At 41.9% G+C, this 18,756-nt stretch overlaps 1 protein-coding gene and 1 long non-coding RNA gene across 8 annotated transcripts in view; one reads left to right on the top strand and one right to left on the bottom strand.

Annotated features, from left to right (window-relative positions):
• The window catches only part of ZNF521 (zinc finger protein 521), a 296,551-nt gene that overhangs the window by 173,239 nt on the left and 104,556 nt on the right, over window positions 1-18,756 (bottom strand). The window lies entirely within an intron of this gene.
• Window positions 14-17,633, top strand: LOC138844038 (uncharacterized). 3 transcript variants are annotated; one of them, XR_016214092.1, is made up of 4 exons: window positions 73-345; window positions 6,123-6,183; window positions 13,092-13,531; window positions 17,305-17,633. It is a non-coding gene; the product is annotated as an uncharacterized LOC138844038 (long non-coding RNA). The 3 variants fall into 3 exon arrangements; XR_016214094.1 differs by having other exon boundaries at window positions 236-377; XR_016214093.1 differs by lacking the exons at window positions 6,123-6,183; window positions 13,092-13,531; window positions 17,305-17,633 and adding exons at window positions 1,363-1,609; window positions 1,694-1,816 and having other exon boundaries at window positions 14-345.

The raw sequence follows: 18,756 nt of genomic DNA, 5'->3' as shown, positions 1-18,756 counted from the left end.
GATGAAAGTGTCCAGCACTCCTGAGACTTTCAGTGGAAAGTAGAGCCGCCTGACTCTGCTCCAAGCAGACAGCAATGCCCATGATTCAGCAGCCTGAGTAAATAAAGGAGGTCCTTATTTCCTAATTTTGCTGGCTGGCCACACTGCATGGCCTCTGTGCTCCTGCCAAAGGGGATGCAGAACTGGAACTACACCCAGCCGCTGAAGGCCCGTCTTTGTTAGCCGGCCAGCCTTTCCCGACCATCTTCTGGCAACACAGCGCCAGGATCCTGCGAGGAAGACCTCCATCTCGGAGCCTGAAGGCTCTCTCGGCTGCCTGCGAGGACGAACAACAGATTTCGCCAGGTCTGTGTCGGGGGTGGACAGCTGGATTCGCGGTGAGCAGCCGAGCGACACCTGTTCGGTCATATTTATGGGGGAAAGTACTCAACAGAAGAGTGAAGTCATCCTAGGAGCTAGTCCACAGAGAAAAAGGCACCGAGCACAAAGCACCTTTGTGAGCCACCAGCCCCTTCCGTGCGCTGGCCTGGGGGAGGAGTCAGTAGAGACTGGATGTGATTTTGTCCCAGCTACTGCTCACCGACAGACCAGCATGCTGGGGAGGGCTGCGCAGTGATCAAACGCAGGCCTGATACTCTGTTGACAGCCTACCATTATGGAAAAAGAAGCCAAGATCCCAGCCATTCCTTGACTTTCAAGTCTAACAGGAGGGTATTTCAAAACGGAATGCGGTGGAAAAATGGCAACAAATATGTTTATTTTGCTGCAAAAATGTTTGAAATCCATGTATAGTATTTTCCTTAAGACACATATTTGTTAACTTTTGAGGAACTCTCCTAGACGTGGACCTGAAATAAAGATAGTGATCAGGGCAGGAGAGTATGTGCAGGAGCTTTAGGAGTGGGGCAACAGCATATTTTGCACCATTAGGCAGCTCTTCGTGAGTGTAAGGTGCATGCTTTCCAAGGTCAAGGCCAAGCCTTTCAGAATGCTGGCTGCAACACGGCGGACAATCTGAAATTATTAACGGGAAAACTAGCCTAACCAAGAGAATTAGATCACTTGAGTTGTTAAAGAAATTATCTGGCTCTCTGAAGTTATGGAAACTTCTGATACATTTCAGTTCTGTGGCTGGCAGGGGCCACTGAGAAGCTGCCTCGCTGATGTCCTTTCCCTACCTGAGCGTGTTCACTGTAACAGCAGAGGACCCCCCTGAACCGCCCATGGGGGACTCAGCATCATGCGTGTGCCAGTGCTACACAGCAAGGCTTCCTTAACAGGGACAGGATTTACATCAGTGGTTACCTTTCAAGTGAGAAAAAGCAGTACAAACACTGACAGGTCTGGGCCTTCTGTTTTCAGGAATGCAATGACTCAAAATGAGAAGGAAAAAATCAGGAGTCTGGAGTTTCATTTCCAGCTTCATAACTGACTTAAGAGAGTGACCTGGCCAAGTCATTTAATCTGCCCCTACCTAGGTATTTCACCTGCAATATGAAGATAATAATTCTTGCTACTTACCCTCTGGGGTGTTACAAAGATTAGTGAATGTTTCTAGGGCACCTTATCATCACTGGAAGAAAAGCTGCATATGTAAACAGAAAGATGGGTACGTGTTGCATGTATTTCTATTTCCATGACTAAGCTCCTAGTACATGGTATAAATGCAGTATAACATTTTCTCTCCTTTCAGGGACCTCTGGAATATTAGTTTTAAGGATTGGTCCAGGGAAAATCTACAGTGCCTGAAGCATTCACAGTTGTATATACAACCAGCAAGAAAATAAAAATATAAATGTTTGGTGATGTCTAAAAATTAATGGACTATAAATTTGTTATGTTCCAAGTATTAAACTATCAAACAGAGGACATAGCTTGGGTCTTTGCAGACAAGTATTTTTCCATGTAATTCTAAAGCCACGTTATAATTTTCAAATGACCCCCTTCCCCTGAAAACATGAGGAATATAATCAGTGCATTATTTAGCATCATAAAAAGTTAACCTGGGAGGCACTGTGGCATAGCAGGTAGAACTGCCACCTGCAACACCAACATCCCCATATAGGTGCCAGTTTGAGTCCCAGCTGCTTCATTTCTGATCCAGCTTCCTGCCAGTACGTTTGGGAGAGCAGCAGAAGATGGCCCAAGTCTCCAGCATTCACGTGGGAGACCCAGAAGAAGCTCCTGGCTCCTGGCTTTGGCCTGACCTGGCCCTGGTCGTTTTGGCCATTTGGGTAGTGAAGCAGTAGATGAGGACCTCTCTTTCTGTCTCTAATTCCACCTTTCTAATAAATAAAATGAGTCTTTCAAATAAAAAAAGTTAACATGGTAGAATTTTTTCAGAGTCAGGCAATAGGTTAAAACAGAAGACCAAAACCAATTTCCAGGTTTCTCTTCCTTGCCATAAATGATTCTTTATTTCTGCCAGCAAGCTATAGAAACAACTTAGAACTTTCTTACTAAATGGAATTCACAGAACTTTTTTTCATTCATTAGTTACCAAAGCCATCTTCACATAAGCTGAAAATTCTGAGGGAAATATACAATATGTACAAATGCTAAGTTAGGTAATACTCAAAGAGAACCATATTCTGAAATGTGTATTTAACAGTTGTAGGAAACAAGCATTTGTCACATTACTTTGGTACCACTGCAGTAACAAAATATTACATTGCTATTTACATCATCTTATTCGAAATTATCCAGCCAAATTATACAATACATTGTTACAACAACGATTTAAAAATTGCTAAAGGATAAGGTCATTCTAAATAAACCATTGTTGTGTTATTACACAAATAGCTTTCCTTCACACTCAATACAATGTCAACAGCTTTAGAAAAATTGCAAGCTTAATCATTTAACTATTTTTCTTTTTGTATGTTGTTTTGATTTTTTTTTAACAACTCCACATTCAGTTCACTCCACTGCCATATCACTTATTTAACTACTTGAAAATGAATATTCTTTACTGGGTGTTCAAAAGAGAAATGAGAACTTTCAAATTATTTATAAGTCACAGATGCTTTTAAATTCTGTAATATTCCAAATTGTTCTAGGAGGACCAATTAAATGCATTAACGGTTAGGTTATGAGGGAAAGGGGTGGTCACCCATTAATGACAGCAGCTGTGGGGAGTGGGAATTGGCCGTGCACATTTTTTAGCCCAGTCTTAAGATGAATTCCAGATACCAGAGCTCAGAGGTGACTTTTTTCCCTAACAAAAAGGAGTCTCACTTTGCCCCGACAACCCCTGCACACTGCAGGAGCTGAGCCAGGGTAGGAGATAAGCAGCTGTTATCACTTCTCTTAGGTGATCCTGGTCTCTGCCTCGATACTGTCTTTCACAGGCACGGTTCCAGGGCCTGTGCACAGAGAAGGACAAATGTTTTGCTTGCTGTTGCTTAAAGTTCATTTGAACAGACGGAGCTCAATGAATTCCATCTTCCGCAGCCAAATTAAACAGAAAACAGTGCATTCTTAAGCAGTTCCCACTTAACTCCACCTCTCAGATCAGAGCGAAAAGCTGACGTGAAACCCGTTAAGGAACAGCCTCATCTCTGTCCCGGAAATCCAGAGGTTTCGGAAGCCAGACAGAAGGGAGACTGGTTTCCAATTACGTGGCGGGTGAGAACTGCTAACTTAACTCTTTCTTTTGGCTCCCTTTAAGAAATATATAACTAATGATAAGCACCAACCTCTTGGCGTTCAAGAATTGGCAACCATGTATTACACATCTGTTTACAGTGCGGTGACTGCGAACGTTCTAAGCGGTTTAACATGTTTATCTTTCCTTTAATGATGACAGACACCACCGGAGTGCATTTCCCCATCTGCATTCTTTTTTTTTTTTCTCTGCTATTTTGAGTTAGAAGGCATTTATTAGTTACGATGTATTCTTGTGTTTATAAATGACCTTCTACCACAAAATACTTGAAGCAGTTTCTAATTGCTTATTGAGTTCAGCCATTTAACACTTATTAAGCATGTAGTATGTATTCAGGGTTTTTTGAACTCTAAAAATCACTTGTATTTTTAAAAAAATGTATTTATCTAAGAGACAGAGGAAGGTAAACAATGAGAGCTCCCATCTGCTGGTTCACTTCCCACATGCCCACAGCACCCAGGGTGCCAGGTCTCCCCTGTGGGTGGCAGAAATGGAACTCGCTGCTGCCTCCAAGGATTTGCAGTAGCAGGAAGCTGGAGTCAAGAGCACCACGCTCTGAAATGGGTTGCAGGTACCTGGGTAATATGCCTCCCCTTAACTGTATTTTTTTTTATTTCTTTGTCAATAATATCAGAAAAATTCTAGCCTGCCTCCTAGTGAATATTTGAAGAGTCAAACATGACATTGCATGAAAGAGCTTTCTGAACTATTGACATGAAAATGGACTAAATCATTGCTACTACTCTGAAAGCCAGTTACCTTCAAGTTCTAACTGATAAATGTGCCAAGAACACAAAAGAATCAAAATTAACTATAATTTAGTGGTTGCTTTTCTTTCCCAATATTGAGGTTCTGATTCTTTCTTTAAATGGCAAAGGGCATTTTTATTTAAAAATACCCAAAAGATAGTACCTTCTGAAGGCTACATAGAGATAGGAAAATCGATGTGTTACCTCACAGCCTAATAGCTGCCCCCTCTGAGAGGCTGTGATTGATTCATTAGTGGAGTAGAATGCCCACAGAGGATGGTCTGCCTTCAACGCCATCCCGTAGGGTCGACACCACCCTGTAACTCACCGTTTGGGTTCTCTGGAAGTCCTTCAAATTAAGCTCTGCTTCCAAATCCCTTGAACTAATGTGAAATGCGTCTATTGAGTTTTTGAGGAATTAGCCACGCCTACTGAAAAACACTCAGTGTATTTCTCCCCTGTTCATTATCTGTGAGGTTCAGTTCACCCCTTTACTGAGCAAGCACAGGAAAGAGGGGGCTCTTCCACTGAGAAAACCTGGGAAGTGGCTTCCCTGGGGAGCGATGGATCTCAGAAGGTTCAGTCCCCCATGTGCACGCTTTTTGAAGAACAGCCATAAACAGAATTTTCAAAGAAACGAAATTCTATTTCAAAGCGGAATTGGCTCTCACAGAACGTTTCGTCATGTGAGACATCACTTTACTGAAGACTTTTGCAACATGAGCATCGGGTGTAAGGCTACGAAACTTCCAGTCACACACAACCATCACAGTCCTGAAACCGTGTCTCTGGAAGCTGAACGTCACCTGTTTGATTTCCGCGGCAGCCATAAAGCGGACGTGAATTCTCGACTGTTTAAAAAGGCCATACTGTATACTTCACTGCAGACAAGGCCACTGGAGAATACAAAAGTGTTGAAAGGCTAAAATTTAATTAATGAACAATTAGCACCCCCTGTGGGTTCGTTGTGCAGTAAAGTGATAAATACGGTTTGCTAATGTAGAAAAAGCTGTTACAAAGATTGGGGGGAAGGGGGGCGCGGATATTACTACAATGATCTATTTGCTATTATAATGCAACTGACCTTCCTCTTCTTGAGGTTTGATGTTTGTCAGTGTTCTTGTCGAACATATGATAGAAACTCTTAGACTCTGCAGCAAGTAAACATTTTAATTTCCTGAAGATGCAGACTGATCACACAGGTTGTGAGGCTGGGGTGAACAAGCCAGTCAGTGAGTGAATGGCCTCACCTACCCCCAGCAGGGCAGCGCCGGCTTGTTTCAGATGCTCTCCAGCTTCCTGCATTTTTACAGGAAGTTATATGCTGCAGTGGTACCAAGAAATTCAGGGATACCAGCCTATCACGAAACCGTGCAAAAGAAGGGTTCTGCAGGAGGGCCAATCACCAAGGCACTACATTGATTAGAGTTCTTACGGTGTTTCAAGAAGATCATTAACTTTCACATTAACCTTTACATGGTAAAACCAAAATGGAAAACGCGAGATCGATCCTGACTAACTCAAATGGTACAGGGAGTTCCTTCATTTCAAACGAGATAATGTTTGGGAAAGTGCAGTCTCAACTGCAAGACCAAAACTATTTTCTGAAAATCATGTCAGTGAGAGCAGGCCAAAATCCCTCTACAAAGCTTTCATGGCATCACATACCTTTATTCAGAGTTTGTTTCTTTCATGTCTCTGCTTAGATAAACTATGAAAGGGATGATTCTGAAAACAAGGCTGGTATCAATTGGATGGGTTTTCCAGGTATGCACATCTCTTTTTATTTTTGGTTTCTCCTTTTTGGTTCAGTTTTCCTTTCTTAGCAATCTTAACCATTTTTTTCTTAGAAATCTTAACAATTCACTTATGAGAACGAGTGATAGTGAGCATTGCAGTGTACTGTGTGTTTGTGTGTATTTTTATCCAAAGTTAGCTTAATGTTCAGAATAGAAGAAATAATTTTTGCCAAAGTAGGGTTTCCTAATATTTTAGATATTCCTTATTACAAAAGTGCTGGTCATTTGTCACTATAAGTAAATATCTGTGCAACCCTGTCTGCATGGAATTCTTTCTTAGTGGAACACATTGTGATGCTATTTTTTCTAATTACAATATATAATCATTTCATTCAATTAAATATATATGTGGATATATATTTATAATATAAAAGGTTTTGTCCTTTGCAGTTGACATGTGTGTGTACATATGTACATATACATACATACAAGTACTTCAAAAACTTCATAGAAAAAGGACATAACATGATTTTGGTGTAAAAACATCTGAAATACATACACAGTGTTTGCACTATATGTATTTCATGTATTTTGAAAAAAATTTTTGCACCATAAACTCAAACATTTAATTTTTCTATGAATATGCATGCACACACATATATCACTAGATATTATGAAATATCTTGCCAAATATCCCACTTACCAGGAACAAGTTCAGGCCTCAAAAACCCCATGCTACATCCAGAAAATAATATTTCATTTTGCCTGCATCCAACATCATGGTAAAAGTAAGAAATCAATGCACAAGAAAACAATATAAGGCTATGTGTCCATAGCATCAAGACAGGTCCCGGGCTGGCTGGAGTCAGGGAGGCAGTCAAAAAGCCTATCTGTGCTTGTTGCTGATGGTGTGGATGCCTGGTCCACTGGCATCCAACACATAGGACAAGAGTGGAATACACCTCAGTCCCATGAAATCTCAATGTGCTGATATGATTTAAACTACAGTAAATTAAGAAATTTAATCATATACTAAGGAATTTGATATGAACCTACTTAGCGTGCACAAGAGATCCATCAATTCTGAACGATAGTTTTCACACAGAAATTTATAGCAGTGTTTTCCTTTTTTTTTCTTTGCCCTTACACAAAGGAAGAGAGAGGGCAGTACACCATCTCCTCCCACATGTGAGCTGGTTTCTTTTCAGATGATGTTTGTATGGGCTGTGCAGACTTCCAAGTCTGACTGAGGAATCAAAGGAAAGAAAATGAGTGAAGTTGATGAAAGCCTATGCAGAGAACTGAAATTCAAGATTGTCATTGCTAACTTTTCACACATAAAAAATCTAAGATTCAAGGTCTATGATGTCTTGACCTGACAGGGGTGGGTATGGGTCGGGGATGATAATTTTATCAGTGAACAAACAGGCTAATGAGGATGATTAGTAGGTAATAGCTTGTACTAACAATAGTTGACAATGGGCACCAAAACCCAAATCCAAATCCCCAGTGCCCAAGCAAGCACCTTGGCTGTGTCAGAAAGCTCTCCAAGTCTCCCCTTTAAAACAACAACTCAAATGCTGATTCACCAAGTTTTCATGGGTAAATGGATAAACTTAAAATGATAATCAGGGGCTAGAGTTGTGGTGTAACAGGTTAAGCTGCCACCTGCAATGCCAGCATCCCATATGAGCGCCAGTTCATGTCCTGGTTGCTTTACTTCCTATCCAACTCCCTGCTAATGGCCTGGGAAAGCAATGAAGGATGGCCCACATGCTTGGGCCCCTGCACCCATGTGGAAGATCTGGATGAAGCTTCTGGCTTCCTGGCTTCGGCCTGGCCCAGCCAGGCTGTTATGGCCATCTGGGGAGTGAATCAGTGGATGGACCTCTCTCTCTGTCTCACCGTCTCTTTCTGTAACTCTGCCTTTCAAATAAATAAAATAAACAATTTTGTTCATTTAAACATTTTTACTGCTTTTCACATTGGAAACTAATTCACCCTGACATACCAAACACACACACACACACACACACACACACACACGCGCGCGTGTGCATGCACAAACTCACCTAACAATTTATGAACTTGTAACTTGCTACTGACAAGTCCTGACAGCCTATATAATGAAGGATCATCTCACTTGTCCTTTTGTTGTTGTTTTACATTTTTTAAAAATATTTATTTATAATACAGAATTACTGGGCGGTGGGGGAGAGACGGTCCATCCACTGGTTTACTCCCTAGGTGGCCTCAACAGCCAGTTCTGGGCCAGGCTGAATTCAGTAGTCAGGAACTCCATCCTGGTCTCTGACATTGGGTGGCAGAGGCCCAAGTCTTCCACTCCCTTCCCAGATGCATTAGCAGGAAGCTGAATCAGAAATGGAGCAGCCAGGACTCGAACTTGAACTCAGATGTGAGATGCTGGCATTGCAAGTGGTAACTTAACCCACTGCACCACAACACCTGCCCCTTGCCTATCCTTAAGGCACCCTTCCTGGATTAAGCATTATTAGTACAGTTACTATGACTCTGTACAACAGAACCAAAGGCTAATTCTCTGCTACCACAGTGCAAACCAGGGCAGCAGTTCCTAGTATAGCTCACCAACCACCTGCACTGCGAAGTGCCTATTCAGAGTGCAAATGCCCAGGTTCCAACCCAACCTACTGACTCCGAATTCTGGGGACAGGGCCACTTTTAGCAAGCTTCCTGAGTCCTCACCTGCAGTCTTTCCGTGCCTCTGCTTCAACTCTTGCACTCCCCCATGCCATTTCCCACATTGGCTGCTCTACGTTAGAACGGGATTGATGGAAGGCTTTCTCTCCTGTATTCATAGACCAAATTGAATTCCAGCTATTCCAGGCAGCGGCTTTTATAGAAAGCAAACGAGATCATTATTTCTTTACATCCTATCCTTCACTCGCTGCCGTCTCCCACTTTGCTCCAGCAAAACTCCATACTTCAAATCCTTTCCGTGTCAGGTACAATGAGCTCAGGTAAGTTACTTCCTCTCTGCGGAAGACTGTTAGTAGCAGCTTGTCAATTTCTAGAAAAGACAGTAACCATTTTGGTGACTTATAATGTTTCAAGTACATAAAGGCTGGTTGTTACATGGTTAGGATACATAGTTCTGAGCACACAGCTGCGGTTCTGTCTTAACAGCAAAGACATGCTCTGGGAAATGCTAACAAGATTTCAAACATCACAGAGTGCGTGGACACAAAGGGATGTGGCTCAGCTTACTACACACCTAGGCTAATACAGTAGAGTTCTGGCCATAAGTGCGGTCTGTCATGGTCCAAAACATTGTCAGGTGGTGGGCGACTACAACGGAGAAGTCTCTCTTAAACTTCGGTTGTTGATTATTTTCAAGCTGCAGTAGTGGAATGGGAAAAATCAATATGCAGTCAAAGGCATTCAACCTGTGAACCATTTGAACCTAGGAAGAAGGCGGTCACAAAACTAAACACAAAGCAAAGGAACACAGGGAAGAAGAAGGGAACTTCCCACAATCAGCAGTCCTTTCCTCTTCTACTCAGGAAGCCACTGCTAGAACTGCTGATCATTCGCCTCAAGTTTGGCCCTCTAGAAGTTCTAGATTTCTCTGAATGGGCTCCGACAGCCTCCCGCCACTTCCTGGGACTAGCACGTAACTGTAGCATGTGCATTCCTGTAAATTAAGCCTTCTGCTGTCAGTGCTGGAAATAGGAGGGGGGCAAAAGAGGGGCTTCATCTCAAATGATTTTTATTGGCTTCATTTACATCCTGTTTAAGGTCTTCTGAGTAGCTCAAGGTGTCTTATCTCCCAGTACCAGGGGGCATTATGCAGTCAAGGCAGTTAACATACTTTCTCTCTCCCTCTCCATCAGTCCCTTCCCCTCAAGCTCTCTTATCTTATCACTCACATCTCTGCAGGCTGAGGAGAACCCATAGTTATTGCAAGCAGTTCACTATATTGTCATTCAGGGCTGTGGGAGACAAATGATGGTTTTAAGTCAAAAGGAAATCAGTTAACCTCTTCTGCACTCCTGTTTAGGAACATTCAGGACTGTCTCACCTTGATTAGTGCCAAAGGGTGTGAGAAGCTTCCCTCAAATTTACACACAATACCTACCCCTATCAAAGTGAGATTAGGTACCACACTGCGGGTGGCAGGTGCATCCTGAACCCACACAAAGCAGTTGCATCCTTGTCTTTACCTGGCTCTCAGGTGAAAGTGATGGTTCCTAAGCCCAAGTCACTTATCCCAGATATCACAGGAGCAGGAAGCGCTAATAACCTACTAGTAAAGGGAGGTCAGTACAGAAACTAAAGAGTAGGGAAAAGGGAAGGAAGAAAAGTCAAGAGGAAAAGGACTTGTCCCCACGTGTGTCTGTGCTAAACGGAGAGATCAACATAAACACTCGGTGGCTGTTAGAATCATAGGCAGCATACATCTTCTCTAATAGCAGCACAGACAGCATTATTCAAATCTATTAAATAATCAGACAGTCTGCCGGGGAGCCTGAGCATTGAGGAGCTTAATCTTTTGTTACAAACACAGTCAACGACGGCCCTCAACCCTGAGTACACATTAGAATCATCCCAGGAGCTTTTTTAAAATACGGGATCCCTCCTCAGACCAATTAAATCAGACACTCCGAGGGTTGGGGTCCCTCAGGGGTGCAGGCAAGGTTGACAGCTACTGCCCCGGACTATCTTGAGTCAATCTGCAAAACCCCACAGAAAGGGGTCTAAAAGTCAGCCTCCAAAAACAGAAACCCTGTAGTAATGGGACTCACATACCTTGTGACAGGCAGAGAGCATGGGGGCAAGCCTTCTGCAGTACTTTGTGTCCAATGCAATGCACCACACATTAAAAAGAAAAAACAGCAAGCAGTACTGAATAGTACAATCACTTCCCATTATCACATGTGAAAGAGCAATATGTGAACAGTGATTAGGCCATCTCATCGGTGTGTTTTATACTCCTTTTAAAAATTCCCACTCCTCTTCTCCTTCCTACCCCAGCACCCCATGGGCTCCTTTATATTAGTGATAACCCCTTAGGTGCACCTGCAGTGAAGGCGCTCTTAATTGTCCATTATCTTAGTGTGTCAGCACAAAGGAGCAGGGACGTATCCTCATCCAAATGGTTTCACCTCCCTCTCCTGAGAGTGATGCCCTTGTCAAGGCATTAAAGACACGAAAACCTGCCACTTATCAGAATTGTATTTGAATCGAACCACTGTCCTTGAAAACTGTAGGCAGGAGATATTATCAAACTGCACGGCATTGCCAGCTCCAGCTCCATGGTGGCTCAGACAATCTCAAAAGATACTATCCAAACTTTGCCATGCATTCTTCATAATAGAATTACAGGTAACAATGGGAACATGTCTACTGATTTTTAAATGGTTAAATACAAAGCAATCCATGGGTCAGGCAACATGAATACAAAGTTAGCAATTCCAAGCCTGAGGATACCTTTGAATGTAAACTCATCTAGGAACTAAAACCATAAAACTCCTCTAATTGCTCCATACCTCCAATTCACAGAAAATGGAAGTCAAGGTGATTAAAACATGACATTGGTCTTATTATAATGGGGAGAAGGAGGTGTGTGTGCACATCTGATACATAGATTCAAAAACAAAGCACATCTTAAATCACATTTAAAAACTGTAAAGCAAGAAATACAATAATTTTTAAATATTCAGGCTAGTTTGTGTATCTTCCACATCTCTATTTCCTTGCCATTTTTATAGTTCTTTCTTACTCAATTTGAACTCACACTGCCTTAGAAAAAAAGAATTTATGCATGCTTTTAACAAGTAAACAAGTGTACAAATTAATTCAGAGAGCAGTAATTTTGAAAATTTTCTATGTTTAATGTGCACTGCAGTTAAACTACTTTTTCTGTACAAATTAATTTACTGCATCAGTGATCGATGTTTATGTTTAGGCAATTTTATTTCTCAGTATGGTAAAATTAGACCTAATAGTTGCAACCTGTTATGTCCAATCTGTCACTGAAATTCAAATTGCCTTTTTCCTATTATTCAAGGAGCAATTTGGAGGAATTAAAGCCATCTAAAAATGGAAGACAAACAATTCTCTGTAAGGACTCAATAGCCTGTGTCATCAACCAAATCCAACCCTATGATCTCTTCTGAGCAGGCTTTTTAGACATGATTTTTGTGAGGCTCTCAAATTTTCACATCTGCCAAACCATACAAGAGTAAATTTCAGGATACACTGCTACAAGAGAAGTAATCAAAGATTCAAAGAATTTGGTGTTGACCACCAAATACCAACCCCAACCTAAAATACTAATTCCCAAACTTCATGGCATATACATTAGCTACATCCTATTTTATTTTTGCTTCATTTTCTTTATCTAAAAGACATAATTTAATATTTTTTATGCATGGCAGGCATTTGGGCTGGTGGATGAGACTCCATTTAGGATGCCTGAATCCCAGATTGAAGGGCCTACTCTGAGTCTTGGTTATACTTCCTACTCTAGTTTCTTGCTAATGTGTACCCTGGGAGGCAACAGAAGATAGTTCAAGTACTTGGATCCATACCAAATTGTGAGTGAAAGGACTGAGTTCCAAGCTACTGGCTCCATTGGCCTGGCCCATCCCTAGCTGATGCAGGCATCTCGGGATCGAACCAGTGAATGGAAGATCAATCTTTCACTCTCTCTCTTTCTCTCTTTTCCTTTCCTTCTCCCTGTTCTTCTCTCTCACCTTCTTCCTTTTTAAATAAAAGAAATAATTTTTTAAAAAATAATATTTTCATACAATATTAGTTTGTCATGATTTTATTCCTTGGGAGGATTCAATTATTTAGATTTCAGTGATTTATATTTTGTGGTGATGGATGCTAGAATTTGTTAAATAAGACTTACTTTACAAGCTTTGTTTTGTCTTTTTTTTTTCTGTGTAGTTATCATATTTAGTGGATGGCACTTGCTCTGCCCCATGCATATTAACTGCATGTCTAAGTGGAAAGGATGAGAGGAGAACAACTAAAGACCTGGAAGAAAAAGGCCACCATAGCCCCCTGGGAGGTGGAGGCCCTCAACACAGAGCACAAGGAAACTGAGACATAACTTGGTAAGAATCTACTTCAAATTCTCCATACCATCAGTTTACAATATACTTCACTAGACTTCAGCTTGCTTCAACAGAAGGACCTCAAATCAATTGTTGACTTGATCATTGCTGAAGACAAGTGAATCTCCAACCACACTGCATCTGGAACATGACCTGACCTGTCTGTTACCAAGTTTTCCTTCCACCATTGAGTTTCCACTGATTATTGGGAGACTGTATAAATATAGAAACACTTTATCATGATTGGACAATCTCATTTTCCTCTTATGGGTAAGTTTGCACATTATTAACAGAAACAAGAACATTTATATCAAGTCAGCCACCTTTTAATTTTCACTGTGGTCAATGTCTGGTTTGATTTTTTTTTTCCTGGCTCTATTCGTGTTTGGCTGAGATAGAAAAATTCCAGACTTGCCTCAATCTCAGCCTACATAGGTCACCTATGGCCTCAGTTTATAGCTATTAACTAGTTTCTAGAGGAAAGCAATTGTGTTCCCCCAGGAAACAGAAAAGGAGACAGCCCAAGAACCAGCACTCCCCTGCCACTGACACCATACACATGACTTTGCCTCTTAGAGGACACAATTAAACAAGGGCAATTATTAGTTCAGAACTAGAAATCAAAACTTGGGGTCATTCCATATTAACAGAAGACTTGGTTTAAAATAGTTGATACAAAACTGACGTGAGGTACAGGCATTTGACACAGCAGTTAAAGGAAGCCTGCCTCCCATAATAGAATGTGTGGGTTCAAGTTGTGTCTCTGCTCCCAATTCCTATTAATGCATACCCTGGGGGACAGCAGATGATGGCTCAAATGTTATGGTCCCTGCCACCCATAGGTGAGATGCAGATTGAGTTCTGGGTTCCTGGATTAGGACTGGCCCAGCCCTGACTGTTGAAGGCATTTGAAGAGAAAAGTGACAGATGAGATTTTTCTTTCTCTCTCCCTCTCTCTGTCTACCTCTCAAATAAATGAAATAAATGTAAAAAAAAACCAACATGAATTTCTTTGTTCTTTTTCTCTCTCCTGCCCTCACTCTCTCTCTGGCTCTCTAAGTTTCCCATGATCACTTTTTAAATGCCAAGGCAATCTCATTTCCTCAGCAGATTGCTTAGATCATCAAGCTGATTAATAATTTTACTTTGAGGCAGGACTGATTAATGTGGATTATTCAACTGATTAATACTGTTAGGATATTACACACCCAAGTGAGCTCTAAGTGTCTTGTTTCCCCCCAAAAAATTCTTTTTAATTATTGGAATAAGTTTTAATTAATGAAACTTGGTTTTCCTAACTTTGGAGAACATCGTAATGTGAAGTTGTAGGCATACGTGTCCTTTTTGGCTTGCTCAATAGATACCAAAGAACCATGAAAAACAAACACGTTGATTCCCAGTATTTGAAAGCTCATTCACCTACAGAAATGCATTGGCTTTGAAATGCCAAACTTACAAATGACGTGGACAAATGAACTACTACTAGCACCTTCACCCTCCCATTTCTTCCTCAAGCATCACCACCATCTCCTGAGATACTTGCAGTCTGCCCCCTCAATCACAGTGAAGAGGGAATACACCTATCCCAGGCCCTCCCCAGCCTGTCAACAGATACTTCCAAAGCACCCTGACATGGATTTTTTTGTCTGCTTTTGTTTTAAAGATTTATCTGTTTGAAATACAGAGTTACAGACAGAGAGGAGAAAGATCTTCCACCTACTGGTCCACTCCCCAAGTGGACACATGGTCAGGGTTGAGCCAGTCCAAATCAGGAGCCAGGAGCTTCATCCGGATCTCCCACATGGGTACAGGGCTCCAAACACTTGGGCCATCTTCCACCTCTTTGCTCAAGCCATAGCAGAGAGCTCGATCAGAAGTGGAGCAGCTGGAACATGAACCAGAGCCCATCTGAGATGCCAGCATTGCAGGTGGTGGCTTTATCCACTACACCACAATGCCAGTCCCCCAAAATGGTTTTTAATCCCACTAATACAGAAGTCCTCCTGAATTTAAGTTCTCCAGAGAAGTTCTACTCCTCAAGCATGTGTGTACATTTACACATGTACAGACACACACACACACACACACACACACCTACATCAAAGATGTAGAATTTGGAAGCTACACTTCCAAAGGCCAGAACTCCACTAGGAGCCTGTGTGTTAACAGCTACTTCCCCTATACCAACTCTGGTCCTGCAAGAAGCCCAAGCCCTCTGACCTCCACAGCCTCTACTCCACCACACTCTAGAACCAAAGCCACCGGTGCCTGGGGCTCTGGTCTTCACAAGTGTTCCCCAGGAACACCCACGTCTCCTTGGGCTCTAGAGAGGGCAGGGAGGGCTCCATTGCCAACGGCCACAAAAGGCAGGAAAAAAAAAAAGTAGGAGTCCCTGCTCCTGCAGGGAATCCTGGAAAATATGCAATTCTGGCTTCCTTAGTGAAAACTCAGAATTCAGGTTCATTCCCATCTAAACAAGGCTTACAAGTTATTGTTGTGCAAGTGGTCTCTAGCACAAGCCACACACAACTTCATGCGAACAGCAAAAGACAATTCCCTCCAGGAGGAGAAATTCCAAAACATGACCTCCATACAGAAGTATTTGTTAACAAGTGTCCTTTCTGCTGGGGACTTACACACTGGGCTGTCCTCGGGGTCCAATCCCACTGTCAGAGATCTGTGTGCAGGTCACAAACTCCCTAGGCCTCTTTCTAATTTATATATATTTAAGTTTGGACTAGTCTGAAAACCTAATCCCCAATTATTACACGGTTTTGTTGTGAATTCCGAGTGACCAACTTACTAAATAAACTTTTCAAAAATAACCCATTTATTAGATGAGAAATGTCTCTGTTTTTAACTGATGGTTTTATAGACCGAAGAAAACACATACATCAAATTTGCTCAGCAAATTCTCATTGATCTCATTTATGCAAGATTGCTTAATCTTAGCATGCCTGTTCTGAAAAGAGAATTTTAAAAATTCCATTGGTCTACTGTGGGTCATCAATGAATATGTTTCATAAACCTGATTCCTTGGCTATGCATCTTTTTTTTTTTTTATTTGACAAGTAGAGTTATAGACAGTGAGAGAGAGAGAGACAGAGAGAAAGGTCTTCCTTCCATTGGTTCACCTCCCAAATGGCCGCTACGGCCGGCGCTGTGCCGATCTGAAGCCAGAAGCCAGGTGCTTCCTCCTGGTCTCCCATGCGGGTGCAGGGGCCCAAGCACTTAGGCCATCCTCCACTGCCCTCCCAGGTCACAGCAAAGAGTTGGACTGGAAGAGGAGCAGCTGGGACTAGAACCCGGGCATCCATATGGGATGCCGGCACCGCAGGCGGAGGATTAACCAAGTAAGCCACGGTGTCGGCCCCAGCTATGCATCTTTGAACTTCTGTGCTGTCTGTTAATAGATCACTTTTCAGGTCATTTTGGGTTCACAGCAAAGTGGAGCAGAAAGTACAGAGATTTCTCACTTAGCCACTGCCCCCGCACATGTATAGGCTCCTCTGTTATCACATCCCCCAGCAGAATGGTGCATTTGCAAAACTGAGGAAGCTACATTTGGAAGCATCATCATCCCAGCACTCTGAACTTCATAGGCTCAACTTTGTACACTCAGTTCCCAGCGAGGTGGAAGACCAGCGCCAGGGAAGAAGGACGCTTATCTGACAGGAAAGAGTCCCAGCTGCTCTCGTAAGTCTCATTCAAATCTAATCACTCTTTCTTCCAGCCATGCTTTAAAAGGGCATTCCACCAGGCACTGGGATACAAAAGTACACAAAATGTGACTGCCATCTGCTCTTTGGTTTTGTGTAAATATGCACACAACTATTTAAAATATACATACTATATTTCAAAAAGTTTTGTGCTTATGAAAAAAGATTTTAAAACAACTAATAAATGAGTTTGTTGCTGAAAAGCAATTATACTTCATATTCTGTGAATATTTGTAATATATGACAACACTTCAAAAAGCTTATGGAACACTAAATTAAGATGTTTACTTTGATGCGAAATTTTTTAAAACCCATGCACCTCAGGTACTCTTCAAGAAGTACATGGACGGCACTGTGGCACAGTGGGTAAAGCCGCCACCTGCAAACCGGCATCCCATATGGGTGGCGGTTCGAGTCCCAGCTGCTCCACTTCTGATCCAGCTCTCTGCTATGGCCTGGAAAGCAGTAGAAGATGGCCCAAATTCTTGGACTCCTGCACCACATGGGAGACTCAGAGGAAGCTCCTTGCTCCTGGCTGTTGCAACCAATTTGGGAGTGAACCAGCAGATGGACGACCTCTCTCTCTCTCTTTCTGCCTCTCCTTTTCTCTGTGTGTAACTCTTTCAAATAAATAAATACATCTTAAAAAAAAAGAAGAAGTACATGGAAACCATGTATTGTGAAAATCCCATGCATACATTTCAAACACTTTTTCAAAATATACTCATCCTTTAATTCCATTTTTTTTTTTTCAAAAAGGTTTGAAGGACTTTTACCGAAGGTCCCTTAGTTTGAGACAAAGAATATAATACCGCAACCAACTCTAGTGAGAGATTTAAGTTTCAAAAATAACCAGGAATCACTCTCATAAATTTCACTTTTGTTTTATTCTACTTTCTTTTTGCAACCCTTCAGCTAATCTGTTCACTACATTTTATATTCTTGCTGTAACCAAAGATTTATCAAAACCCAAAATACAGTTAACATTGTTGAGACTGTTATAATTAATAAAAGTGTGCATACCTTCCTCCCACTTTTGCAGCTTCCGTTACTTCTTTGGGTGCATTGGCCATTAGTCTTGCTTCCACCATTCTCTACAGTCTTTGGAGGAATGTTATACTTCCTGGTGAATTTCCCAATATTATCTGTTGACTTTGTTACCAGCATGCTACATTAGAGTGAGTTCAACATGAGCATTGATTTGCTCTCCCCGCCTAAGGGAGGATTCAGTTCAATTGTCATTGATGTTTTCCTTCTCCCCTTTGTTACCTTAGTTGCCCAAGGTCTTGACCAGAGTCTTCACTTTGGCTGTGATCACAGGACTTCTGTGTGTGGCATCCCATACATGGGTTCCCAGAGTGCCACTCATTTTAAGGCCTCTCCTGCTTGGTAAGGCTAAGTCCCTGCCTAGTTCTTTGTTCATCTAATACTCTATTTGGACAAAGATCACCTTGAGGCCCACCAAATGAATTAATGAATAAATTTTTAGCTGTTCCCTTGCTGCTACCAGTCCTACTCTTCTGATCCATTCATAAGCTCCACAATAATATTCTGAATACCTATTTATAGGAAAGACTCAGTACCAAGCGCTGTAGATGGGAAGTTCATCTACGAAATAGAGACACACTAGTTGCACTCACTGCATCACTGACTAATGACTGGCAGAGCACACGTGTAAATACATGATGGCAACACAATGAACTCAGGACTATAATAAGAGCAAAAGTACCATGGCAGTTCTGCAGAGGTAGCAACAACTATATCGTGGAGGACACA

The sequence above is a fragment of the Oryctolagus cuniculus genome, chromosome 10 (assembly GCF_051225735.1).
Source record: "Oryctolagus cuniculus isolate XC-2025 breed Fujian yellow rabbit chromosome 10, ASM5122573v1, whole genome shotgun sequence".
Taxonomy (NCBI): domain Eukaryota; kingdom Metazoa; phylum Chordata; class Mammalia; order Lagomorpha; family Leporidae; genus Oryctolagus; species Oryctolagus cuniculus.
This window is presented reverse-complemented; position numbering and strand designations above follow the sequence as displayed.